General features: G+C 51.5%; 1 protein-coding gene across 1 annotated transcript in view; it reads left to right on the forward strand.

Annotated features, from left to right (window-relative positions):
• USP43 (ubiquitin specific peptidase 43) overlaps window positions 1–27,147 on the forward strand; it is a 177,669-nt gene that overhangs the window by 68,400 nt on the left and 82,122 nt on the right. The window lies entirely within an intron of this gene.

Consider the following 27,147-nt stretch of genomic DNA (forward strand, 5'->3'; position numbering starts at 1 on the left):
GTAACCACAGAGAGATACACAGGGGTAAAGGAGTGCACCTGCGCCCCACTGCCAGCTGTGCCGCCTGGTGCTTCCTTTTCCTGCAGTACCTGTACAGCACGCTTTCCCAGGCAGCAGTGGGGACATACACAGACACACGCATGCACACGCTGTCCCGTCCGACCATGAGGACCCCCCATTTTTAAAGGCTAGTCAGAAAAGTGGCTACAAAATGCCCCCTCCTGCTTCCCTCTCTGTGCCCCCCATGGGGCTTCCCGTCACCCCGACTCACTTTAGTGAGCACAGAGCAGCTTTTCGCAGAGCCCAGCCCGCTGCGGGAGAGCAAGCTGCAGTTACACACCAGCAGCTGAGACAGTGGCTGAGTCCCGGCCGCAGAGCCTCGCTTTGCAGTGCCGTGGCAGAGGCAGAAGGTGGCAAGCTGGATTTCCAGGTCCTGGGGCTGATCAGTTAGGAAACCCGTTCCAGCTGGTGAACGGAGATAATGGAGAGAGAGAATCCTCAAGGGGCGGGGGAAGTGGGGGTGGAGAGAGTTCCATGACGGTGGTGGCTCTTTAAACCATGCCTCGTGTTTCCCATTTCTGCTGGGAGTGCACCAGGACTACTGATCTGGGAGAGCCCATGAGGAGGCTGTGAGGCTAACACTTCCTGGTACTGCAAGTGACAACACCGACCAGTACCTCCCTGGTACCTTCCGTCCAGCCATCCCAAAGTGCATTACAGATTGCACAAACCATGGAGACAGGAGTTGCTTCTCCTGGCAGTGAAATGCAGCCATCTCTGGGGCGGAGCATGGCAGCTGTTTAACAGCCCACGGCAGCACTTTGTGACAGTTTAGGACAGATTTTTAAGAAGATTATTGTATCCAACTGAAAGCGCAGGGGGAATTTTTGGTGGGAAAAGTGTAACGACCCAGCCTGAAATCTGACCCTCACACCGCTCCTAATCTTATTTAATGTCCGCACATGGGCAGGACCTGGGCTTTATATCGCATTTGAAAGGTGGAAGCAGCACAGCACCCCTTAGCGCCATGCTGGTGCCTGGGGTTCGGTACCAAGTGAGAGGGCAGCGCGCTCTCTACTGAATCACCAGCGTTTACCAGAACCTGAGCTTGAGCGGCTGGGTCTGATTTCCTCTGAAGCAGTCTTATTTAGTTAGTGCAACGCCAGGAAGCACGGATGTCCCCATTAAATGGCAGTTGCAGTGTCTGTTGACTTTAGAGGATTTCTGCTACAAACTCAATCGACACAACACTATTCAAAGTGCAGAGCCGTACTGCGGCCCGGTGAGCACAGAGACTAGCCTGCAGTAAGTGCTGGTAGTGGTAAAAAATAAAAACGATCAGCTTGGAATTCTCTGCACTAAATACATTCCCCGAGGGACTTCGGAAGGTGGATGAATCCACCTGCTGTTGTGTCACCATGAAGCAAGGCTATCACAAAGGCATCCACTCCCCCCCAGTCTGCTAGCACAGCATTATGCATGTCGGAGAGTTGGTGGCATTGAAGCTATTCCAGGAGTGAGGCTTAATAAGCAGCAACTTCACTGAGATATTTATGTGCTTTCCACCATCACTGTGTGAATGTAAATTATCAGACGGGCTGATCTGGAAATAAAATTAAAGACCCATTTAGGAATCAGATGGCAAAGATTTTCATAACAAGGAGCGATAGATGTGTCACAAGTGGAAATGTTGCACAGGAATAAAATTCTGGGGAGGTTTATGAGCTCTTTGGCCTGGACTCTGCTTGGATGGGAGCCCTTCAAGAAAAACCCAGGTGCTGCCGGATGTAGTATTGGTCATTCTCTAGGTGGCGCTCTCCTGTAAGACCACATTGGACAAATAACCCCATACTTGAGGTCATGAAATATGTTGTGGCTTTTTTGTGGTAGGAGATGGGATATTAACTTTGGGGCTCCGGGCATATTCCATCTGGCCACCTAAAATTCCTATTGTCTGTCAATTGGATATAGTTTTCTTCTTCACTTCCTTTTTTGAATGTTGGACAGCTGCCGTGTCCCACCCCAGAGGTGGCTGCCCATCAGTGGTGAGTGCAGTGCTTTTGTTAAGTCTGAAGGAAGGGAAGGGTTGTTGCATTGTTCTGAGAGAACAGAGATGAATGTAGTGATTCTGCTGTAGCCAAACTCCATAGGAGAATAACAGCAAAAAGCTTTGGGGTTAGCACAGTTGACTCTGTGAGCAGATTGATCAGGTAACACCTGCACAGTCAGGATACAGTTGACAGGCATTAGCATACTGGCTGCAGTATTAAGACTCAGGGAGTGCCAGCTGGGCGTCAGGTGATTACGTGGTTGTGGTGGTAAAGTTATTCCTCTGCAATGTCACATCACAGTCTGCTCACAGGTGCATGGTAGCCTGGGCTCTGGATGTGGGGGAGGAGGAGAAAGAATGAGAGAGAGTAAAGAAACAAACTGGTTTATAAAACGTCAGCGTTGCCGAATCGTGTGCATGGAGTTTTGCTCAGATGAACTCCTTTGTGAGTGCCAGAAGTCCCAGCGCGTATTGCCAGTACCCGGCACCAGGCCAGGAAAATCCAGCACCCTCTGCAAAGGGATTAAAAGCAAAGGAACCATTCAGCCAGGATGAGTTCCCGTGTATTCTTGTGGGTATAACTCAATGACTTGACTTAGTTAATTACCTAGTGCGTGTTTTATCATCCACACCGAGTCCCGTTAGTCTGTGAGCTCTGAGGGGCAGAGACCGGGTTGTCCTCGTGGTTTTTACAGCACCAAGTACCTTGGCAGTGCTCAATAAATAATACACCATAGTTAATAAATAATCAGAGACAGTAGGTGCAAAGTATGATTGCTCTGTTATTCTGGGCACTGGGGAAGTGGCATTTGCAGCGCAGTAGGAGGCGCTTTTCCCCCGGAGATAGACCTGGCCCAATGTGGTTTACGAGGTCCCAGTGCAGCTGGAGATGGCAACTTTGAGATAAGGCATATGGCAGAGGTCCTGACCCCTCGTGCTCAGTAAAGATGCCCTGTCACTTTGACAAGAATGGGATGGAAGCCTCATCGTCCTAGCCAAGTTCCAGACAGGCTGGGTAGTTACATTCGCTTTTCCCCAAATTCCCGATCGCTTCCACTGGAAATAGGTTTCGGGCCAGATCCTCACAGGTGTTTAGGTGCCTAACTCCCATTGAGATTGATGAGAGGTCAGCGCTAAATATCTTGGAGAATCTGGGCCTTCCCTTTCTGAGCTGTGGTGCACGGTTTGCCATGGGCTGCTAAGCAGCGGCCTCTTTCCTCCCCAGAGATGATTAGCATCATGATTTGTATTTCCATAACTTGTAGGAGCCCAGAACACAAAGGCTCCAAAGAGCTGAGAGTTTGTGCTGCATCTCAGTGGTGGGTGAAGAGTTTCCTGCACAGCTAGTTAGTGACGAATCTGGGAGACGCTGGGAACTTGTCTGCACACTGGTGTAGCAGACGGGCTGACGTTAAAGTGGGGTAGCTGCCCCAGCACACCTTGGCCTCAGTGATCTTTGGACGACAGGCATCAGGGCCAGGTGCCGGTGAGTGGAGATAGTATTTGTATCTGAATGGGTTGTCCAGACCCTAGCGTTGTGTTATGCGCTAAAGAAACAGCATTGCTGGCTGGTGATAGATTCTTGGAGATCTCTTTAAGCGCCGATTATTATCCCCGGCTGCTGTTATTGTTGTGTAATGATCCAAACACAGAAAACCGGTGTCATCGCTGGGGAGGTTGGAGCCCATGGGTTGTGATTTGGGGTCCGGCTGTAGCCTCCATACGCGGCTGAAGATCAAGTGGGGATCTGATGGCCAGTGGGGAAGGCACTGCCTCTGATTTCCAAGCACGAGTGCTGCAGGGTGGGGCTGGCTTGGAGTCGAACTGACAGATGTCACCGTTAACAAGTCCACATGGCCAGCATTTACGGCATGCTGGTACCTGTGATCACTTCGCTTCCTCTGTACTTCAACTAGGAAAGAGCAGGGGTGTCGTCTGAAGGGCTCGGAAAGGGCTTGGACAAGAATGTGATAGCTGACCTGTTTTGAGAGCCCAGCATAGACAGGGCCTGTGGCAGTTGTAACATGTTAGCCGATCTAGGTTTCCCATTCGACCAGCCATCGCCTGTTAGCTTGCCCTGTCTACACGGGGACTTTCCAGCGACTTCGCAATCCCATTTTCACTAAAGACCGTTTTTCCTAGGCACAGCAAGCCCCACATGTGTCAGCCTGCTGCAAACCCGCATGGCCCGGATGACGAGTTGTGTGTCCTAGGTCCCAGATCCGGGTGGGGTGACAGCTGCCGTGACCACAGTGAGGGAGGATGATGCGCTGAGTTTATTGAATACTCCCCTCTCCATCCCACATAGGCAAAGCTGTACAGCCCAGTGATCAATTACAAACTGTTTGCCGGCATCCACCATTTACAGCTCTCTGGCCAGGTCTACCCGTCAGAGTTGTGCCACCGTAGCTGTGTCGGGGGGGGGGGGGCGGGGGGGCGTGATTTTTTTTTTTTTTTTTTTTTTTTACGACAGAGTAAAAGCTTTGGGCCAGGTCCAGGCCACAGTTTTCTTGGCAGGGGTGTAAAAAATCCACCCCCCCCGAAGCTGACATAGTTAGCAAAATCCCCAGTGTAGAGGCAGCAATGCCAACAGAAGAGGGCTTCTGTTGACACAGCTCAACTCCGTTCAGGGAGGTGGTGTTACTGTACCAGGAGAAAAACTGCTTCTCTTGGCATAAGCTGCGTCTACATTACAGGGCTGGCAAAGCCCCCTAGTGGAGACCTGAGGGCTGACAGCTAACCTGTTTATAAACCGCACTGTCTTTATCTATACTCTGTGCTAGGCTGTGTTTAAAAAGGTGTTAACTGACATGTGCTAGAGTGGGGGTGCTGCACCCCTCCTTACCCCATCCGTGCCCCACTCCATCCCCTAGGGGTGGGAGCAGGGCCATGGCTCCGGGAGTGAGGGACATGGGCAAGGGTAAGGAGGCTGAGGCTGGGGCCATAGCTGCGGGCGGGCACGGAGCCCCGGATGCGGGGCCAGGAGTGGTGTCCCAGGCGGGGGCCAACAGCCAGAACCCTGCGTGCAGGGCCAGGAGTTGAGCCTTGGGGGTGGGACTGGCAGCCGGGACCCAGGCACGGGGGCAGTAGCCAAGACCCCGTGTGTGGGGCTGGGAACAGAGCCCCGGGGGCGGGGCCCCACATGCAGGGCCAGGAGCAGAGCCCCGCGTAAAACCTGGAGGAGCTGCAGCAATCCCCACAAAACTAGTTCCTGCACCTATGAATGTGCTTGCTAACATGTTTGCTAAACATGCTTCATTTTCCTAGTCTAGGCGGGGCCTCAGAGAGCCAGGCCCCATGTCTCTAAGACATCACTTGAATCTGTAATAGAGTAAAAATGGCTTAATGGTTTTGAAGGAGCATTATCTGGGCTGTTGATATAATCTGCTGCTGTATTAAGTCCCGCCGAAGCAAAGAGCTGTTGAAACACAGCACATGCTGTGCTCAGCCAAATGGAAGATTTTATCGGTTGTGTCATAAAATCATAGCACCCTATTCATCTCCCATGTACTAAAGCGCCTAGAGTTCCGTGTGGGATGGATTTGGTGTATATGAGTTAGAGCTGGTAAGGGCCGTCTGATTTCCCCTTCCCCATCAGCCAGGATCGCTCCCTGTGGTACCGGACAGATTTCCTAGTGCTTTATCAAGCCTGGTTTGAAATGGCTGGCGCTGTGGCTTTCACCGTGTGGATTCCTCATCCCCAGGAAGCGTGTCCGGCTCCTCAGACTACATTTTCATTGCACGCTTTCCCTCGCCCCCGGCACCTCCCTAAATAATTTCTCTCCCTCTTGGGGATTTTCTGCCTTCAAATACTTGTAGACCCAGCCAGTTTCTGTAGCAGGGTGCGTGCAGTCAGAACAGAGCTGGCTGGGCAGGCCGCTGCTGTTCCATCACTTCAAGGAGCAGGAGAGAGAAGGTCTGGAGGTGCCAGCTACTGCCGGTATTGTGGGACTCTGGGCGGGAGACTGGGACGTGGGCAGTCATGCCTAGTGGTTGGAGCAGGAGTCAGTGGCCAGGAATAAGAGACCAGGGTCAGAGGCCAGAGCCAAGGGTCGGAGATAAAGTCAGAAGTGCAGGGTCAGAGCTGGGTTACCTGAAGTGAGGCAAGGTAGGGGCAAGGCTGGGAACAAGTAGGCACAGGAGCTATCGCAGCACTAGGCACATTTTGAGTGGCTGCTTGGCTTAGGAGCCAGTCTGCTTACTCGTCCATCCAATAGGCCATGTAGCCAGCCAGGGAGCCTTCTACAGGTTAGGGTGCTCGGAGACTGGCCCTACAGCAGGCCCTGCTTCCTGACACCCGGAGAGAGCTGGGAACTGCAGACTGAGGTGGGATGTGTTCCAGGTCACCTGAGTGCTGATCCCAAAGCCAACTGAGGCTGTAACTCCTATAACTATAGCCCTGCCTCCCTGCCCCCTCCTACTGCCCTTCACCCCCAAACGTGAGGAGACAGGTGCATGATCAGACTGAGAAGCTGCCCTTTGCACAGCCCTACCTCTGGCTTTTGTACAGAACAGTCGGAGGAGTGTAACTGATGCTCACGTGCTGGGAAATAGACGTTAAATCAATAGGATCAAAGGGGGAGAGGGACTGACCAGCAGAGTGACCAGCAGAGCTCTTTCGGAACTTGTCGGCCATGTCACCAATTTTAGGCAAAAAATAGCTTTTTTATTAAACAAACCTTTTCTGCAGGAAAAAAGTATCATTTCTGTTGAAAGTTTTTGGTTTTCCATCAGAAACCAAAATGTTCCCAGTTTTCGAAAACCACTGGCAGGAGGGAAAAAGGGGAGATTGCGGAAAAATGAAACATTCCCATGGAAAATCCATTGATTGATTGATTGATTGCAGTTTTTCGCTAAAAACACTTCCCGTTCCTCAGTCAGCTCTAATAACCAGTGTCCGGCTGGAGCAGGTCATTGCAGAGCTGTGATGCCCATGTTCTCCCTGGCCATTGGAAGGGCCATGCGGTCAGCTAGCCCAGGCCCATGGAACTGGCCATCCTCTGAGACTTGGCTGCCCACTTCTAGCCTCTCCTCGCTCTCCCTTGGCAGCTCAGGCCAGGTTTACTCGTCAGACGTTGGCCGATCTGAAGAGTAAACTGGCCCCCTGTTGCTTAGGGGGTTGATTTTTTAATATTTTTACTCCAGGAAAAGTTCTAGTGTAGATTCAGGCCATGTCTACGCTGGGATTGCTTTTTCGGTATAGGAACCCTGGTATGCTACACTGGCAAAGCGCTCCTGGGAAGGATTTAGCTTATACCAGCAAAGCTGCATTTCTACCGGCGTAGCTTATTTCAGCCCACCCTCTTGCCCCCGAGCGAAACCAGTAAAAGCTCGGATTTGCTGCTATAACTGTATCTACACTAGGGACTTCTACTGGCACAGCTGTTTCGGTCGGTGGTCACACCTCTTCACACCCCTGGCGGACAGAGCTATGCTGGCAGAAGTCTGTAGTGTAGACATGGCCACTGGCAGAAAAGTGCTTTTGCCAGTTTAGCTGATTTCATTCCGAACGAGGATAAGCTGTGCCAGCAGGGCTTTGTATCTGTGTAGCTAGGCTGGCAAACCCTGCCTAATGCAGAATAGCCCTTAGATGCTTATCTTCTGCTGCTGCTCACTCCTTAGGTCTGCTGTCCTGTTAATAACAACAAAGATACTTAGTGCTGTGCAAACACTGCCTGCTGTGATTGCTCCCTGCCGCCCCCTGCTCAGGTGGTCTGTGCATCATCCCCATTTTACAGAGGGGGAATGTGAAGCAGAGAAAAGGGTAATGACTTACCCAAGGCGCAGAGTTGAAGGTTCCTAGACTCCCATTCTCTAACCACTAGATCAAACTGCCTCACATAAGCATCTCCACTGTACCATGCAACTGTCTCCATGGCAACAGAGGATGGGTGACTAGAGCAGGGCAGAGGCTGCACTAGTGTATCTGTGAACATTTGCTCGACTTAAGCCTGGTAATTTACTTCATTCCTTATGTAACAGGGGCACTGGGTGAGTCGTCAGCAATTGGGATTGAACTGGAGACCTTGGGATCTTAATGCATGAGCCTTTATATTGCCCGAGCAAAAGGACCCTGTTCTGTTAGCCACAGTTGTAGCAGGCTCCTCGACATCTATGTGGCCCCGCCACCATTAGAGGGGGGACAAAGCTCCACGTGGTGTAAAAGTGGCCACCCCTGTAAACATTCAGATGACTCGTTCCCAAGCATCTTCCTGGAAAACAACAGTCTTGTGAATACGAGCCTGTGCAGAGGTTCGTGCCACAAGTGACTTAATCAAATCCCTCTTCTGTTTATTGCAAATTTCAGTCATCCAGTCAGGGAGCAGAAATAATACCATGTGACCTAGGTGACCAGTCATGATGGTGAATACTGAAAACAGCTGATAATTTCATCATTTGTAAAAAGCTACGACCAAAATGTTGCGAAGTGACCGACCTTGGGCCCATCAAGTGTGCATGGGATGTCTTCCACCTCCCGAGATTCTGAGCACCCCCAGCACCTAGCAAATCCCATGGGAGAAGCCCAAGCTGGGCCCCCCCAAAAAATGGAAGGGCAAAATCAGGGGCCGCTTTTGCAAATGTGGACCCATGTCTGTCGGCAGATAATTTTGCAAATGGGAAAAAGGGACTAAATGTATTGGAATGAATAATTCACTGTGTGTAGTGTGCTCAGCTCTGACTGGCGCCATGGAGTGCGTGAGCTGTGGCAACCGATTGTGTGGTGAAGTCCCAAGAAACAATAATAATGATCAAAATAAAATGGGGGTAAGTAGTTCAAAGAACTCTGAGCAGAAGTGCCTTGCAGTGGAAAGCCCTTCCGGGGACATCAGCGGCGTTTGGCAGACTCAGCAGAGGAAGCTGAAAAAAGGCTCAGATGCTGTGGAAGCATCATGGGAGCACATGGGACAGTCCCGGTTTTCATCTCGGCTACACGTCCCGGTAGCTTTATTTCCATAGGTATATTTAGGGCCCTACCAAATTCACGGTCCATTTTGGTCAATTTCACGGTCATAAGACTTTAAAAATAATAAATTTCACGATTTCAGATATTTAAATCTGAAATTTCACGGCATTGTAACTGTAGGGATCCTGACCCAAAACGGGTTGTGGGGCGGTCGCAAGGTTATTGTAGGGCGGTCACGGAATTGCCACCCTTACTTCTGCACTGCTGCCGGCGGCAGCACTGTCTTCAGAGCTGGGTGGCCGCTGCTGGCCGGCCGCTGCTGGCCGGGAGCCCAGCTCTGAAGGCATCACCACCAGGAGCAGTGCAGAAGTAAGGATGGCATGGTATTGTATTGCCACTCTTAGTTCTGTCCTGCTGCCTTCAGAACTGGGCCCTCAGCCAGCAGCCGTGCTGCTCTCCGGCCACCCAACTCTGAAGGCAGCGCAGAAGAAAGGGTGGAAATACCACGACCCCTCTACAATAACCTTGCAACCCCCCCCAGCCCTGCAGCCCCTTTTGGGTTGGGACCCCCAGTTTGAGAAACACTGGTCTCCCCCGTGAAATCTGTATAGTACAGGGTAAAAGTACACGAAAGACCAGATTTCATGGTCTATGACACATTTTTCACAGCCGTGAATTTGGTAGGGCCCTAGGTATCTTTCTAGAGGAAGCAAATCAACTTCAGGTTCTCTCCATCCCTCGAGTGATGCTGTTGCTTTCAGGGGACTTGCACCAGGAACGTTTCTGGCCCCCTTCAATTTGTGAAGTCTCTGGCTGTTGCCAGTTTCTTCCTCAGCTTACCCATTTGATAGCACAAGAAGTAGCAACTCCTGTTGATCAGGGAGAGGCAGCACAGTTGCCCCCTGGAAAAGGCCGATGGCCTGATGGGAAATTGTCAAAGGCCTTTGCGTTCAAAATTGGACCCAGTTTTCCTCCCACACTGGGCATATCGGAGGGAAGCACAAGCTTCCCTGCTGGATTCCATCCTGCCTTTCTCCTTCTCAGCAACAGCCCTCTGGAGTTAAGTTGAACTCATAGGGTGACATCCTGATCCTGTGGGACTTTTGCCATTGACTTCAATAGGGCCAGGATTTCATCCATAGAGTTCTTGGTCCTCCAGTTCCTGGAGAAGACCAAGGTGTGACTGAGAGCTAGTCTACACTGAAAAGTTACATTGGCCTAGCTATGGCTCTTGGGGTGTGAAAAATCCACCCCCTGAGAGACGTAGGAAAGACGATGTAACCCCTGGAGTAGACAGCACTGGGCTGATGGAAGAATTCTTCCGTGGACCTAGCTACCACCTCTCGGGGAGGTGGATTAACTGCAGCGACACAGGCGCAGTGCTGCAGCGATGCCCCTGTAGCATTTTAAGTGTAGACCTAGCCTTAATACCGTGGAGGTCTTCTGTGTCGGCAGTCATTGTCTTGCTCTCTCCTGAAGCATGTACGCCCAGATTCCTCAATACCTTTGTGGCTCTGGGCCATGGTGTCTGTTCAGTCTATCAGCTGATGACAGCACTCTGTCCAGGAGTGCCCCAGCTGTTCTTGGCGACCTGCGGGCCATTGCAGAATGTAGTAGCATCTCTGCTACTTGCCCTGATGAGCTGTGGGGAATTTCACTGATCCCCCCAGGCCAGCTAAGACACCTGAATCCTGACCTATGTGCCACCCGCAGGCCTTTTGTCATCTCGGTGCAGTCGGGGAGGGACATGCCTGGAATGCCAATCCCTCTCCAATTAATTCCTCTCAGTTTAGTAAGAAAGGGTGCTGTAATTTCCATTAGCCTATCGACTTGGATCTGCGCATCAAAGCCAGGCTATCTGCAGAAAGATCTATTAATTTGAAACGCTGCTTCCCTCGGAGTTTGGGGGTCTGAAAGGTGACGGATAACTAAGGCTTGGACTGAAAAGGATTTTGATTGGCTTTTAATTTATTTTTTACCTCTTTTTTAAACAAGAAAGAGGAAAACTGCAAGAATGTAAAAAAAAAAAGAAAAGAAAAGAAATCACAAGGTAAGCTGGTGATTGGCATTAAATATTCATTCTGGCCAGCGCTTTGATGGAGGGCTTCCTTCAAGATGCTGTAGCCGCGAGAAAATGACTCTCTTTGTTAGGAGTTTTCCCTCTTGTAACTTAAAGGGAACCAGACGTCTCTGTTGTAGCCTGATTGTTTTGGAACCAGTAGCCATGCTCATTACTCCCTTGTTTACTTCTTCAGCGGTGACCTGGCCAGGGAAAACCAAAGTGCCTTTGTGCCTTTTTTGCTTCTTTAGGATGGAGAAAGAAGGCCTGAAAAGTTGGGTTTGGTCATTTTTATTTTATTTTTTAAATTTCTTTCTTGTTTTGTTTACTTCAGAAATAGCAGGAAAATATATATAATCTATATTTGCTGGAGGTCTCATTGGAAGGCCAGAGAACTGAGGTTTTTTTTTCCACAGGCTTGAACTGCAGCAGCAGGAGGAGGTGTGTCAAAGAGATCTTTTCTCCCAACTGTCTGTCAGATGTTTGAGTTAAATAGCTGCTGACAAAAACAAATAACGTATTTTAAACAGTCTGACTAACCATCCTTTCTCCTCTCTAGTAATAATAATAATAAATTGTATTGCAGTTGGGCATAGGGAGCCCAATCTTAGACCAGAACCCCGTTGTGCAAAGTGCTGTACAAACACAGAACAAAAAGTCAGTCTCTTTCTGACAATCTGAGGATAAAAAGAGAGACATCAGATGGATACAGACTAAGGAAATAATAAGCCAGTATTGGTCAGCATGACAGGCTGTGATCTTAGCACACCCGCTGCCTAGCTCTTGTCAGATTTTCCGTTGGCAGTCACAGGAAAGCGGAGTTTCGAGGAGGATAATGAGGGAGCTTTGGGCATGTTTCCAGAGAGCTTCCCTGATACGTGAGGGGTGGCACGGAGAAAGCATGTAGGACCTTGTTTGGAGACACATCAATTGGGCAGGGGCGGTGGCGTCATGGGCCGACTGGAGGCGGGGGTTGACATCTCGATGGCGTAGGAGAGATGATGATGAGGGTGTGAGGCGTGAAGGGCTCTGAAAGCTCTGGTTTCACTTCCTTGGCGTCCCATGGCTTGATCCAACACTGCTGAAGTCAGTGGGGGTTTTGCCACTGACTTGGCTGGGCACACGATCCTGCCTGTTGTCCTCCCAGCGCTTTGGGTCTGTCCATAGAGTCCCCCAGAGGAAACAGGATAGACAAGACCTGAATTTTTAATATAAAATCCAGGCTTCAGCCACCCTCCGTCCTTTCTAAACCCTGACCCGCTGGAGGGCCGAGTGTGTGACAGCTCCTGCAGCAATGAACCTCTGGGTTTGTGTAACTCCCCGAGTGTCCCCTGCTGGGGTAAAAAACACCTTGCTGACATTTGAGTGCCACATGGCCACCCTGACAGCCGAGGACGGGGGTGTCTGTGGCACTCTTTGTGGCATTGCCCAGGCACTCAGCTTCGCTGCCCAGGGCATTCTGCAGAGCGCCAGGTTGGCAGTTCTGCTGGCAGCACTGAAAAATGAACTCTGCCGTGTGCCATGTCCTGGGACTAGCCTGGTGCTGCTGCCACCATACGCAGTGTCCTGGAATCTGCAAACGCAGTGCTCACCTGTCGTGTGGAGCAGTCCTGGCACAGGGCAGCCAGCTGCAGTGTCATGTGACAGCTGACTCAGTCCCGGGGCAGGGCAGGCGATTTATAGAGACACCCGAAGGACTTCTGGGGGAAGAGTCTGCTCACGGGACCCTTCGTTAGCTGATCACCTCCCTCAGCCTGCGACGGAGTCTCTGCCGTATCCCGGATGTACACCCGGATGTCCTGCTAGGTCGGTGTTCTCTTCCAGCTGGGAGGAGAAGCAGGGAAACTGGAGCTGGGCACGGAGGGTGCTCATAACTTGTTAAATGGCAGAGACTGGCGAAGAGGATGTCCCTGATGAACGGCAAGGCAGCTGCGGCCACCTGCGGTTTGATTCTCTCTCTACCTTGGATGTAACAGAAAAGAAAAATCCAGCAAACACTGGTTAACCGACCAAGAGGCTTCTGGCTGGTTTATGCCGACTCGAGGGTAATAACTCTCATGTAGCGTTTATCAGCCATGGTGCTGTTATCCACTGTTTATAGATGGGCAAACAGAGACAGCGTGACGAGTCCAAGGGCACCCAGTAGGGTTGCCAGGCGTCCGGTTTTGGACTGGAACACCCAGTTGAAAAGGACCCTGGCAACTCCGGTCAGCACAGGTGACCAGGCCACTAAAAGTCCGTTGGCTGAAACAGCTGGCTCCACGTGGCTCCCGGAAGCGGCGGCATGTCTCTCCGGCTCCTAGGCAGAGGGGCAGCCAGGAGGACTCTGCGCACTACCCCCACCCGCAGGCGCCACCCCAAGCACTGGCTCCTCAGCTCCCATTGGCTGGAAATGGCTACCAATAGGAGCTGTGGGGGTGGCACCTGAGGGTGTAGGCAGCGCATGGAGGCCCCCGACCGCCCCTGCACCTACAAGCCGCCAGGAGGGACATGTTGACGCTTCCCGGGAGCCTCCTGAGGTCTGCACCGCCTGGAGACCGCACCCCGAACCTCCTCCCGCACCCCAACCTCCTGCCCCAGCCTGGAACCACCTCCCACACTCTGAACCCCTTGGCCCCACCCTTCAGCCCGGAGCCCTCTTTTGCACCCCAAACCCCTCTTCCCCGGCCCCACCCCAGAGCCCGCACCCCCAGCCGGACCCCTCACCCCCTCCCGCAACCCAACCCCCTGCCTCAGCCCAGAGCCCCCACCCACACTCCAAACCCCTCAGCCCCACCCCCCAATCTGGATCCCCCTCCTTCACACCAAACCCCTCATCCCTGGCCCCACCCCAGAGCCCTCCTGCATCCCAGCTCCCTGCCCCGGCCCAGTGAAAATGAGGGAGTGAGCGAGGGTGGGGGAGATGGAGTGAGTGGGGGCGGGCCCTCGGAGAAGGGGCAGGGCCTCAGGGAAGGGGGCGGGGCAAGGAAGTTTGGTTTTCTGAAATCAGAAAGTTGGCAACCCTAGCACAGTGGCAGAGGCAGGACTAGAACCCAGGTCCCTTGAAGACACATCCAGTCTTGAGCCACCACCCACAGCTCCCTGAGCATGAGGTGAGGACAGCAGAAGAGAAGAGGGAGAGGGGCCTCCCTTGGCTTAACCCGCTGCTGCTGCGGGGAGGCAGCATTGTCTGGAGTTAGAGCGCAGAGCTGGGGTCTCTGGCTCACACTCCTTTGTGTGTCACCTTGGGCAAGTCACAACCCCTCCCTGCCTCACTTTCCCCATGTGTAGTTGGGAGACCTGCTTGCCTGCCCTGTGGGCCCAGTGTCACTGCAGCAGGCGTGCTGAGGGCTGGGGAGGGGACGCTGGTCCGTAGGAGCTATGGGCTGCACATGCACTGGGTGTGTCGTCTTCATTGGCTCATGTAGGCAGAATCAGCAAACCAGGCGAGTCCCCCTTTCCCAGCCCTGTCTCCTGGGCCTGGCACGGGAGGGGAGCAGCAGCCAGCCCTGGGAAGGGGCAGTGGGTGCTGCTCTTTGAGTTCCCATTCGTTATCCCCTGCACTCCCCTGGGGGCAGTTTACAGCAGCTGGGGCCTAGCGCACTTGCTGGAGGGCAGAGGGTGAGGTGGGTTCTGCAGGGCTGGGATGGTACCTGTAGGATCCACAGCCTGCCCCCGGCTGCCCGAGCGGAGGGGCCCTGCGGTGGGCTGGTGGGCCCTGTTGCAGTGCCCTTGGCATCAGCTGCGGCAGAGCGGTGGGAGGAGTAGTGGCTCAGGAAGCCCAGGCACGGTAGGAGCTGGGGTGGTGGGCAGCTCGGGCAGCTCTCGTGTTCCTTGGTGACATCCCCGGGGCCCCTCTGTGGAGTTACAGCCCTGGAGTTCCCAGCTGCCTCGGGCGTTTTCCCTCCCGGTCTCAGGGCACGCCCAGCATGATCCCTGCATCGTCGCTGGCCCGCCCCACTCTCCCCATCTCAGTGTAGGCAGGGTTCTGCACCCACTGGCCTGCCGCTCCCAGCAGCACCTGGGGATTGAGGCCTTGATAACAGCAAGGGGGAGTCGTATTCGCAAAATCCCCGGGGGACCTAAATCCCCCCTACCCAAGATGTGGCCCTGAGCCAGCCACTTCAACGACAACTCAGCCCTGAGGGATACACGGTATCGGTAACACATGCCCTGTCCCTGGAAGGGAGAACAGCTCCAGGCGGGCGGGCTGCCAGCCACAGAACCTGGAGCCAGCTGCTAACCTTTCATACAGCTGCACTGTGCAATTTGTCAGCTGCTCTTCCCAGCACGGCCAGTGGAGAGAGGGAACGGCCGCTCTCCTCCTCCCTTTCACTCCCAGCGGAGGCAGGGTTCTCCCCGCTCTCTCCCTGCCAGCAATTGGCTCCTTGCTGAGCTCTGTCCCATCTCCCTGCTCAGAGGGCGTCACGGCAAGGAGAGTTTTAAAGCTTTTCCTCAGATAATTTGCCCTTGAAGTGGTGGATCCACCCTGAAAAGCATGATCTGCCCCTGAACGTACCAGCGTCGGGTCAGGGCAAAACTAAGTGTGTACTGCCGTTCATGGCTATTGCTCTGCACTGCTAGCATACCTAAGGCAGAGGGAATTGGATCCATCGTCAGTGGGCCTGTCACTTCCACCCAGGAGATAATGGGTTGTCCTGGTGGTGCTGAGTGTCTTATTTGGCCCGCAGAGTGTGGGTGAGGATGGACCCCAGTGTTAGCCAATTTTCGCCCACTGGCCAGCGTGTGAGAAGGAAAGGCCCTGGGCTGACTCAGGTCCCAGGCTGGCTTGGCAGGGCTGGCAGGTACAAAACCATCTTTTGTAAGCTGAGCACATTCGCTCTAGAGACAGACCATGCGCCGAAGTCCCAGTTTTATAGGATCGCTCTGGTGGAGCCAGTGCAGGGAGCAGCGCCCATCAGGGAGTGAAGCGTTCACAGCAAGGAGAGGCGCTGCTGGGCTCTGCTGGTGCCTGCTGGCTGGGCTGCTCTCATCCGCTCCCATGCTGGTGGAGTGAATGCAACGTTGAGACTCACCAGGCATCTGACCTGCCGCAGCGGGCAGCCCAGCAGCCGTGCCTTCTTCCTGACTGTGCATTGCACCTGCATCAGGTGCCCGTTACCTGCATGCACCTGGGCTGTTTCACAGCAAGGGAGATATATGCTGTCTCCATACACCTGGGTTTAAACCTTAGCCCCAGTGAAATCAGTGAGAGCTTTGCCATTGACTCCTGATCCCCCCGCCCCGGTGTCCTCAGCAGCAGTCACCTCCCATCCATGACCAGGAATGCTCTCAGGAGACCACATCAGATCCCGACTCCTCCTCACACCCTCCCCTGTCACGCTCTTCTGTCAGCTCGCTGGATGCTTTTAGTTTGGCTCTGGGGTGTCCCTGGCCATCTCCATCTCCTTCTAGGTAATCTCATTTTCGACAATCCCATTAACTCAACATCCTTCCTGCAGGATGATCTCATTAACAGCAGCTCTCCCTTCCACTGATCCCCAGAGACACAGAAATAGACCCGTCCTCACCGTCGTTCCTATCAGACCGGGGGTGGCTGCGACCCCTGGCTCTCAAAAATACTTTTAAGAAAGTCCCGTCGGCCCAGACAGCCATGCAGGGAAGCGTAGGTGGCTTGAGTTCGGCACAGTGGCACACTGGACTCTTTCAACTAGACTCCTGGGAAGAACTGATTTTTCAGTTCACTGACACGTCTGAAAAATTGAAAACAAACACAAATATTTCGGGTCGACTCAGAACCAGAATTGTTTGGGGTTTTCAATAAATCGAAAAGTCGAATAAAACTTTGTTTACATTTAAAGTTTTTTTCAATTTTTAATTTTTTTTTCAAATAAACTTGCAGGACATTTCGAAATGAAAAGTGGTTTCAAATTGAAAAAATGGAACCATTTTGTTTCAAAAATGTCAGAACAAAATATTTTGACTTTTTGGGAATTTTTTTGTTTTTGTTTTTTCCAGCATGAACAATTCAGCGAAACTGACACAAATTCACCAAACCTTTGGCTATCGCCAAATCTGCATTTATGGCTGGAAAATGTTGCCCTGCTTTAGTTTGACCCCCACCACTATCCCCAGCTACATTCTCCTCTCACTGTAAATCTAAAGTAACTCTGGTGATCTCAGTGGAGTTACTCTGGATCAAGAGAGCCCCTCACTACGGAGACCTACCCCTTATAGTAACCCGATTGCCCTTCCAAAGAGCCTTGCTTTGTAGTTATCCTCTGGGAGGAGCCTAAAGCCACCAGTACTGGAGTCCCAGGATTGACACCTATTCTGAACCTTGTGGCTTCCCTTGAGGACTCTTGTTTTTGAGAGGAAGTCTAAGTAAATAGCACTTTGCTCACAAGTTTAAAGGTCTTTCCTAAAGCGTTAGGGATTTTCGTGAAGGCTGATATAGTTTGGCAAAGACCCACAATTCCTTGGATTTTCCCAACTCCTGTTTGAACTAGATTCAGTGAGGTCTGGACAGGTTTGAGGTTGAGGCTGCGTGCAGGTGGAGGAGGATGGGAAGGTCCCCCGTATCATATTCATAATCTGAGCCACTGCTAGATTATTAAGCAAGATATTTCCATACCCAAATCATAGCTTGTTTGGTGCTCAGTCATTGCTGTATTCTAGCCCAAGTCTCAGAAGGACGTACGGTAGGCAAGGCCCTTCATTTATTTCAAATTTCCCGGGAATATATCAGTGTTTATTATAAAAATTAGAAAATGGGTGAAAATCAGTGCAAAAAGTTAACAGCAAAGTTTCCTGGGTAAATATCAGGGTTGATACTGGGGAACGGGGGCACAGAAAAAAAGTAGCAATAGAGAAAAGTAAGAGTATTGGAAATACAAGCAGTTTAATGCTGCGGTTGGTTTCATTAATTGTACAGGACATACACGTGTGTGTGTGTCTTCCACTACATTGCCGTACGTTAACAGACAGCCTCACATTTACACTTAGACTCATTGATTGTTAACATAAACACATCTTCCTAATGTCAGGGAGTAGATTTTCTTACATAAACAGTATTTTCCTGTACCTGAGTGGTCCAAAATTCAGGTGAATATTGGTAAAGCCTGAATACTGGCTTTTGTAAAACCTAGGGATTTTTCAGTACAAGTTGGTAAGAGCTGAAAATGAAGGGTCTTAACAGACCTTTCACAGGAGAGCATTAATATGTGACAGTCTAGTGTGAGAAAGTAGACAAGGCGCAGCCTTGCGGTACATGTCTCTGGAGCTGTACTTTGACAGCGTGCTGGCATTTGGATGGAATAGGTGATAGCAACTTGGTTCGACCTGTGACGCCCAGCTGGCCTCCCTGCAGTTTCAAAATAGATTCATGTCAGAGCAGGTGAATGTGCATTGGCATGTCAGAGTCAGAAGCAGAGATTCACAGTCAGAGAGAGGAAGGCTGGGCTAGTGGTTAGTGCAGCAGCCTAGGGTGTGGGAGATCCAGGCTCAGTTCCCTGCTCTGTCACAGGTTTACTGTGTGACCATGGGCAAATCCGGAGTGTCTCTGTGCCTCAGTTCCCCATCGGATAACAGCCCCACCCACCTCAGGGGGAATTTTTTGAAAAGAAAAGTCGTTTCGAACTGAAAAACTGAAACTTCATTTTGAAACTGTCCAATTTTGACCCTTTATTTTTTCCCCAACGTTTTTTCGAATCAGGAAAGTCACCGAAAGCGACACTTTCCCGCGAACAGCCGACGAACCAGCATTGGGTGTTGAAAAAATGCTTTGTCAAAAACTCCCCTCCCACTTCTAGTGTTCCCTTGATATTGCCGACGCGATGGGAATGGGCAGTGGTTAGAGCGTGCCACGGGGATGGCGCTGGGTCCGGGGACATGAGGCTGACCGAAGGGGAGCTGGGGCAGGGTAACAGGACACATTGCTCTGGAAAGAGGGGGGGGGGCTGGTGAGTGTGGAACCCTCCGGTGACTCCAGCTCTAAGTGGTATGGGGAGGCGTGTGTCATGGGGTGCTTCAGCCACTGGTTCCCCACATGTGCTTCTGCTTCTGCCATGGTGTCACTGGCTCCTCGATGGCCATGTGGCTGGGCTTGCAAGGTGGCCTAGTGGTTAGTGCACAGTGCTTGGCCATCAGGAGAGGTGAATTCTAGTTCTAACCCCAATGGGCCTGATCCTGGGGGGTGCTGAGCGCTTCGAGGGCAAAGGGCACTCAGCACCTTGCACAGGCGGGCCCTACACGACTGAAGATGAGTCTCTTAAAGTCTCTGCCCGGGCCTCAGTTTCCTCAGATGTGGGGAGAGTGGCACTTGTCCGTCTCTCTTCAGCCCTCGGGGATACCTCGGCGCATGGCCAGGTATTGCAGAGAGCGTGAGCCATCTGCAAAGCCTGTCAGCCTCCCGCTTTCAAACCAAGGCACCTTGAAGTGGGGCGCGCCCTGTGCTGATCTGTTGCTAGGCGACGCTCTGCGTGATGTCCATCCGCCGGCCCCACCAGAATATCCTGTTTTGTCGTGAGGCCCTTCCTGCGAATGCTGAATGGAGATTAGCGGCACCTCAGCGGCTCTGCCGAGCGGGCTAATGCAAACTATAAACAAACAGCGTAATTACTACCCAGAGCTGGAGAGAAAGGACGCTCAGCAGCCAGTGCGCAGTGCGGCCTCTCCCTCCGTGCACACGAGGAGCGGGGAAGCTGCTTTGCTTTTTTATTCTAATGCCACTGGAAAGTGACAGGTCCCCTGGAGCTGCTCAAGCCCAGCTTTACCCCGCAATGCCAGGGCCCTTCTGGCAGACAAGCTCCGTTCGAGGCAGAACCATCGCTCACGTGTGCACGGCAGAAATGCTCTGCCCCTAAAACAGCTGTGGCCAGACAGGTGTGTGCTGCCTGATAGCGAATCCGCTCAAAGCTCGTGGGCTCCTAAGGGCGGCTTGAATGCGATCGGGCACTGGTTCCGCTCCCCGGAGGCTCTGCAAACGGAGCAGAGAGGGAAGTTGCAATGGGAAGCAAAGGGCTGGACAGGAGAACATCCCCATGCTTCCAGGCATAAGCCAATCTCTAACTAATGGGGGGTGGGAGGGAACTTTCCTTGGGGGCATGTCACTGCCTCCTGTAAAAAGGAACAGAGAGTCCTGTGGCACCTTTAAGACTAACAGATGTATTGGAGCATAAGCTTTCGTGGGTGAATGCCCTCTTGTAACTTCCTCTGAAGCAGCTGGTAAAGAGGTCGCCAGCTGGCCCCATTGGTCTCAGCCAATGTGCAGTTGCTGGGTCCCAGGGTTTTCTAGCTGGATGGCACCTGTGCTTTGTAGAGGGGTAGGAGAAGCCTCACCTCCAAGCTGGGTTGGCCCAGGCGGGCTCCCTGGGCAGCACGCTGGGTCTGTGTTGACAGTAGAATTTTTCTCTCTTTCACTCTACTCTAAGGTCACCCTCCTTTGCTTTCATTCTCTGGTTTCTCTCTCTCTCTCTCTCCCTCGCCATACATGGCACAAGCTGATCTGCAGAAGCATTTCCCCTTTAAATTGAAAAATATGCATCAGTTGCAATGACAGGATAAAAAGGGGAGTGACCTGGGCTAGTTTGATGAACCCTAGAACTCTCTCCAAATACTCTCACTAGCCTGGATGCCAGGAGTCTCCGCCACTCTCTCGCAATGAGATGTAAACTGTATTTAAATCACAGCGCAGCCACGTTGGCTTTGGCTGCCACGGTATTTTTAGAAATATGTACGGTGTGCTTGAAGTGTCCTGCAGTATAGACTGGGCTTGCACCTTTATAGCTCCTCCCATCCCAGAGATCCTAAAGCATTCCACAAATTGATATGCAAACTCTATATACTTCATCCATCACTGAAATGCAGCTACCTCTGGCATGGAACACAGTACCTATTTAACACACAACAACACTACACAAAGAAGCTGCGGCCTCATACATTTCACAGTCACCAGCAGGGATTGAACCCAGAACATTCAACATCAAAAGCACAAGCCCCATCACTTGAGCTAAGGAGAAATGCCAATGGCTAAATAGCAGGCTGTTAGAGTTGCAAGGGCCAGCCACAAGATGGAGACAAAATCATTTGTACTAATCTAGCACATTGCAGTTACGCAGCAGCATGGGAAAGGAAGTGGATAGCAAGGCGTTTTAATGAATCTGTAAACTCAGGCACAGGCAACGTGTAGACGGAGCATGTGGGATCAAGTGCGCCCCCCCCCCCCGATTTCTGCTTGGCCTGCCCTGGGGCGGGAGGGGGAAGGGAGCTCTGTCCTTCTCCCACTGAACCTCCCCCCAGCATGCTCGGCCTCTGTCCCTGGCAGCCGGGCCTGGGTTGGGAGCAGAAGTGGTGGGACCAGCCGCTTCTCATGCCAGCTGCTCTGGGTCGCTGCTCTGTGCAACGATTTTCTAGACAACGGAAATGCAGTAGATCTAATCTACCTGGATTTCAGTAAGGCATTTGATACAATTTCAAATGGGAAAATATTAGTTGCATTGGATAGGATGGGGATTAATATGAGAATCGAAAGGTGGCTAAGGAACTGATAAAGGGGGAGAGTACAAGGGTCATAGTGAAAGGTGAACTGTCAGGTGGGAGGGAGGTTACTAGTAGAGTTCCTCAAGGATCAGTCTTGAGACCACCTTATTTAACATTTTTATTAATGACCTTGGCATAAAAAGTGGGAGTGTGCTAATACAATTTGTGGATGACACAGAGTTGGGAGGTATTGCCAACATGGAGGAGGACCGGAATATCATGCAAGAAGATCTGGACAACCTTGAAAACTGGAGTAACAGAAATGGGATGAAATTAAATAGTGCAAGGTCATGCATTTAGGGACTAACAACAAGAATTTTTTCTGTAAGCTGGGGACGTATCAGTTGGAAATGACAAAGGAGGAGAAAGACCTGGCTGTATTGGTCGATTACAGGATGACTATGGGGCGCTAAAGAGATGTGGCCATGAAAAAAGGCGAATGCAGTCCTATGACTCAGGCAAGGTATTTCCAGTAGAGATAAAGAAGTGTTTAGTACCATTGTACAAGGCACTGGTGAGACTTGATCTGGAATACTGTGTACAATTCTGGTCTCCCGTGTTTTAAGAAAGATGAATTCAAATTGGAACAGGTGCAGAGAAGGGCTACTAGGATGATCTGAGTAATGGAAAACCTGCCTTATGAGAGGAGACTTAAGGAGCTTGGTTTGTTTAGTCTAACAAAATGAAGGCTGAGGGGAGATAGGATTGCTCTCTATAAATACATTAGAGGGCTAAATACCAGGGAGGATGAGGAGTTATTTAAGTTAACAGCCAGTGTTGGCACAAGAACAAATGGATATAAATTGGCCATCAAGTTTACAAGTTAAGGCTTGAAATTAAATGAAGTTTTCTAACCATCAGAGGAGTGAAGTTCTGGAACAACCTTCCAAGGGGAGCACTGGGGGCAAAATACCTAACAGTGGATCTCACCCATGTGCTCACGGTCTAACTGATTGCTGTATTTGGGGTTGGGAAGGAATTTTCCCCAGGTCAGACCGGCAGAGACCGTGAGGGGTTTTCACCTTCCAGTGAAGTGTTCGGCACGGCCCACTTGCTGGTTTGAACTAGAGTAAATAGTGGTTCTCTGTAACCTGGAGCCTTTAAATCAGGATTTGAGGACTTCAGTAACTCAGACAGAGGTTAGGGATCTGTTACAGGAGTTGCTGGGTGAGGTTCTGTGGCCATCGATGTGCAGGATGATGACCATAATGGTCCCTTCTGGCCTTAAACCTATGAGTCTGTGAGCACATTACAGCTACATAGCAGCCTGGGGCAGGAAGTGGATGGTACCACACATGGCTGAAAAGGCCTGGGAATTTATAATGTTATAATGTAATCACCATTTCATCATTCACCATTTCACCAATGCTGAAAGGACATTGGAAAAGAGCAAGATGAATGAAATATGTACAAAATTCCACAATGACCTCTACTCACATATCAATGTCCAGCGTACACCGTCAAGGCAGCAGGTTGCAGAAGAAGTTCCTGACATTATGTGGGAAGAAATTGAATACGCAGTTCATAACATAAAGAGAGGGAAGAGTCCGGGAGTGGACGATGTTTGGCCGGAATATCTCAAAGCAGGGGAAGATGCTCTTTTCAAAGCATTGGCGCAACGGTTCACCATCTACATCAATAGCAACGTGTTCCAGATGCATGGAAGAAATCAAAACCAATACTATTGATGAAGAAAGGTGATCCAGAAGAACTGAGCAACTACTGTCTGATCAGACTCCTCTCACAAGTGTATGAAGTCTTCATCCGTGTCATACTCAATCGGATTAAGAAGGATCTTGAAATGCACAAAAGCAGAGAACAAGCTGGTTTCCGCGCAGGGTATTTGACAATTGAGCACATCCACTCAGTTTGGCAGCTCATTGAAAAATGCAAGGAATACAAAGTACCATTGTGTATTGCATTTGTTGACTACAAAAAGGCATTTGACTCGGTAGAGATTAACGCTGTACTCAACGCGCTCAACGAAATCAGAATCGACCTGAGGTACATTGACCTGCTGGAAGAAATTAACTGCAAATGCTCGACAGAGATAACATTATTCAATGTCACCTGCATTATTACTATACACAGAGGAGTTAGACAAGGCGACCAGCTTGGCTAAACAGTGAAATCCTTGCTGATCTTAAACGCAAAAAAGAAGCTTACAAGAAGTGGAAGATTGGACAAATGACCAGGGAGGAGTATAAAAATATTGCTCAGGCATGCAGGAGTGAAATCAGGAAGGCCAAATCACACTTGGAGTTGCAGCTAGCAAGAGATGTTAAGAGTAACAAGAAGGGTTTCAACATTGGTGAGGCCTCATCTGGAATACTGTGTCCAGTTTTGGGCCCCACACTACAGAAGGATGTGGAAAAATTGGAAAGAGTCCACTGGAGGGCAACAAAAATGATTAGGGGTCTGGAGCACATGACTTTTGAGGAGAGGCTGAGGGAACTGGGATTGTTTAGTCTCCAGAAGAGAAGAATGAGGGGGGATTTGATAGCTGCTTTCAACTACCTGAGGGGGGGTTCCAAAGAGGATGGAGCTCGGCTGTTCTCAGTGGTGGCAGATGACAGAACAAGGAGCAATGGTCTCAAGTTGCAGTGGGGGAGGTCTAGGTTGGATATTAGGAAACACTATTTCACTAGGAGGGTGGTGAAGCACTGGAATGGGTTACCTAGGGAGGTGGTTGAATCTCCATCCTTAGAGGTTTTTAAGGCCCGGCTTGACAAAGCCCTGGCTGGGATGATTTAGTTGGGAATTGGTCCTGCTTTGAGCAGGGGGTTGGACTAGATGACCTTCTGAGGTCCCTTCTATGATTCTGTGACACAATGTCACCGAAGCTGTTTGCAGCAGTACTGGAGTCGCTGTTCAAGAAATTGAATTGGGAAGAAGGAATCAGAATTGACGGAGAACAGTTAATGCATCTTCTCTTCGCTGGCGACTGTGTAATCCAGGCAAAGGACACAGTAGAACTGGAGAATAAAATGCAGCAACTGCAAACACTTTTACACGATATCGGGTTGGAAGTGAACACGTCGAAGACTAAGTGGATGCGGAATGAGCATTGTGCAGAAGGAATCATCACTGTAAACGGGAAAGAAATTGACGAGGTCAACATATATTTACTTGGGTCAGCAGCTGAGCAGAGACAACTCATTCGAAGGGGAATGCAGTAGGAGGCGAAAGACGGGGTGGGCAAGTTTCAACAAAATAAAGATGTCTCTCATGGATGATGAACTGCCCGTGAAGAAAAGGAAAGAACTGTTTAACTCTCTGTTCTGCCAGCAATGATATACGGAGCAGAAAGCTGGTCAACGACGAAAGTGGAGGAAGAAAAATTCGCCATCACCCAGAGAGCAATGGAAAGGCAAATGTGTAAGATATCGCTCTGCGATCATATACCGAATGAGGAGATCAGAAGGCGTACAGAGGTGACAGATGTAGTGCAGGCGATGTACGATGCAAAACGAAGATGGGTGGGTCATGTAGTCTGCAGGCAACCCGCATCAGTGACTGGATCCCCAGCGACCACAAGCTGGGCAGACTGAAAACGCACTGGGCCAATCCCATGACAAAACTCTTTGGCCAGAAATGGAAAGAACGTGCTCGCAACAAAATAGAATGGTGTGGTGTCGACTTGTGTTTGTGGAGGGACAGACGAGGATAAGCCTGACAATGGTGATAATGTAATCACAGCCAGTCTGTTATAGAATTTAGCCAGGCCTAACAAAACCTTTCCACTGGCCAGAAGAGCAGCAGCCTCCTTAGTGACCGCAGCGCTCATGGCCTCAGTTTACCATCAGATCTAGTAGAGGGCAGCTCCAGCATCCCCGTGCCTGGCACAGGCTGGCTTCAGAGAGAAGAGCGCCACCTACTGGATTTTGTGCCACTGTTGTCAGAAAGACCTTCTGTGTTGGTTCGTGGTCCCTCTCCAAGGGCTGACCTAGCCTTGCGCTGCTTCGCTTGCTTTTCAGTTGGAATATTGAAGAGGCTACAACATGGGTACGGGGGGCAGCAGGAAAGAAGCATCTGATACTAGAGGCGAGCTTTTCCTGGGGACTTCGGGGTCCAACTCCTGCTGAAAGTGCTTTGTGCCTTCCCCCTTCGGAGCTTTCCCCCTGAAAGTGTCCCCCTGTATATGCAGGAGGAGGGCAAAGAGTGACAGGGGAGCTTTCTCCTTCCTATGGAGTGGTGCCAGACTGGAGGGAAGATTGGTTGGACCTATTATCTGGTGCCAGACTGGGCAGACCATTGGTTGGACCCGGTATCCGGTCCCAGACTGGAGGGACCATTGGTTGGACCCGGTATCCGGTCCCAGTCTGGAGGGACCATTGGTTGGACCCGGTATCTGGTCCCAGACTGGGTGGACATTGGTTGGTCCCAGTATCCTGTCCCAGACTGGGCGGACCATTGGTTGGACCCGGTATCCGGTCCCAGACTGGGTGGACCATTGGTTGGACCTGGTATCCGGTCCCAGACTGGGCGGACCATTGGTTGGTCCCAGTATCCTGTCCCAGACTGGACAGACCATTGGTTGGACTGGGTCGTTTTGTTCCCATAGCATGGGCCATGCACTGCCAGGAGAACAATCCATCTAACACTCTCCAAGCATGGCAGGGCCACGGTGTCCCTGAGCTAGGATGCAGCAGTGAATGCCATGTCCCTGCCCCATGCAGACCCCCTCTGGGAGGAGCTCTCAGAGCCCTGCAGGGAGCGGGGGGTCACACACACCGCTCATTCGCCTTGGGGAGGGGGCATCGCGCTCTCCACATTGAGGACCCGCCCCCCCATAGCAGCGTGTGCATCACCTGTGCCGCCAGCCAGACGTACACGTGTGACGGCAACGCAGCGACTGTCACAGTGCAATCATCCATCTCGGAGATGTCTGCCCGCAGATAGACCCCACTCTCAATTCTGAGCACAGCCTGGCTCAGCAGCACACGGTTCGCCTTGGGTGAGAACATGAGAGAGCAATCCTAATGCATCCTCTCCCCTCCAGGCTCTCCTCCCACCACACAGCCGGCTCTGCCCTCCTGCCGGCGGCCCCTGAGCCTCGGCCACGATGCTCGCCTGTGTGCGCTTCAGTCCCCAGCCAAAGGCGTGAGTGAAAGGCGAATGGGTGGCTCACTGCCCCCTGCTGCGTAACATGCTGTCGGGCCCACGCTGCGGGCATGCAGAAGAGAGCCGGGGGCAGTGGCTGTCACAGCAGCTCAGCCCCAGACTTAACAGCATTGCAACAGGGGTTCAGCTTATCTCCCTATTGAGTTCGAACCCTGCACTGGTACCTGGGACCACGGCCTCACTGATGCTGGGTCCGGTGCCCAGAGTACACCTGCTTTCCCGGCCAGGTCCTCTTTTAAATGCAGCAGTGCTCATTGAGATTGGACAAATCTATATCCCTCCCCCCCCCCCCATGTGTACGCAGACCTCTAGGCCCTGCTCTCGACCACATAGCAAAGCAAAGGTCAGGGTGGGGCTGAAGCAGATGTGTCAGCTGCTGTCACACGTCCAGGGTGGGCAAGTCCAGCGGCATCTGCAAAAGGAAACATTTTGCTGCCCCGGGCTGATGGCAAAAGGAGGATTGGCAGGGCAGGGCCTCTTGTCCAGGGGCTTTTCCAGACTCCAGGGCCGGGTGCCCTGCTGCTACCCAGC

The sequence above is a fragment of the Emys orbicularis genome, chromosome 13 (assembly GCF_028017835.1).
Source record: "Emys orbicularis isolate rEmyOrb1 chromosome 13, rEmyOrb1.hap1, whole genome shotgun sequence".
Classification (NCBI taxonomy): Eukaryota; Metazoa; Chordata; order Testudines; family Emydidae; genus Emys; species Emys orbicularis.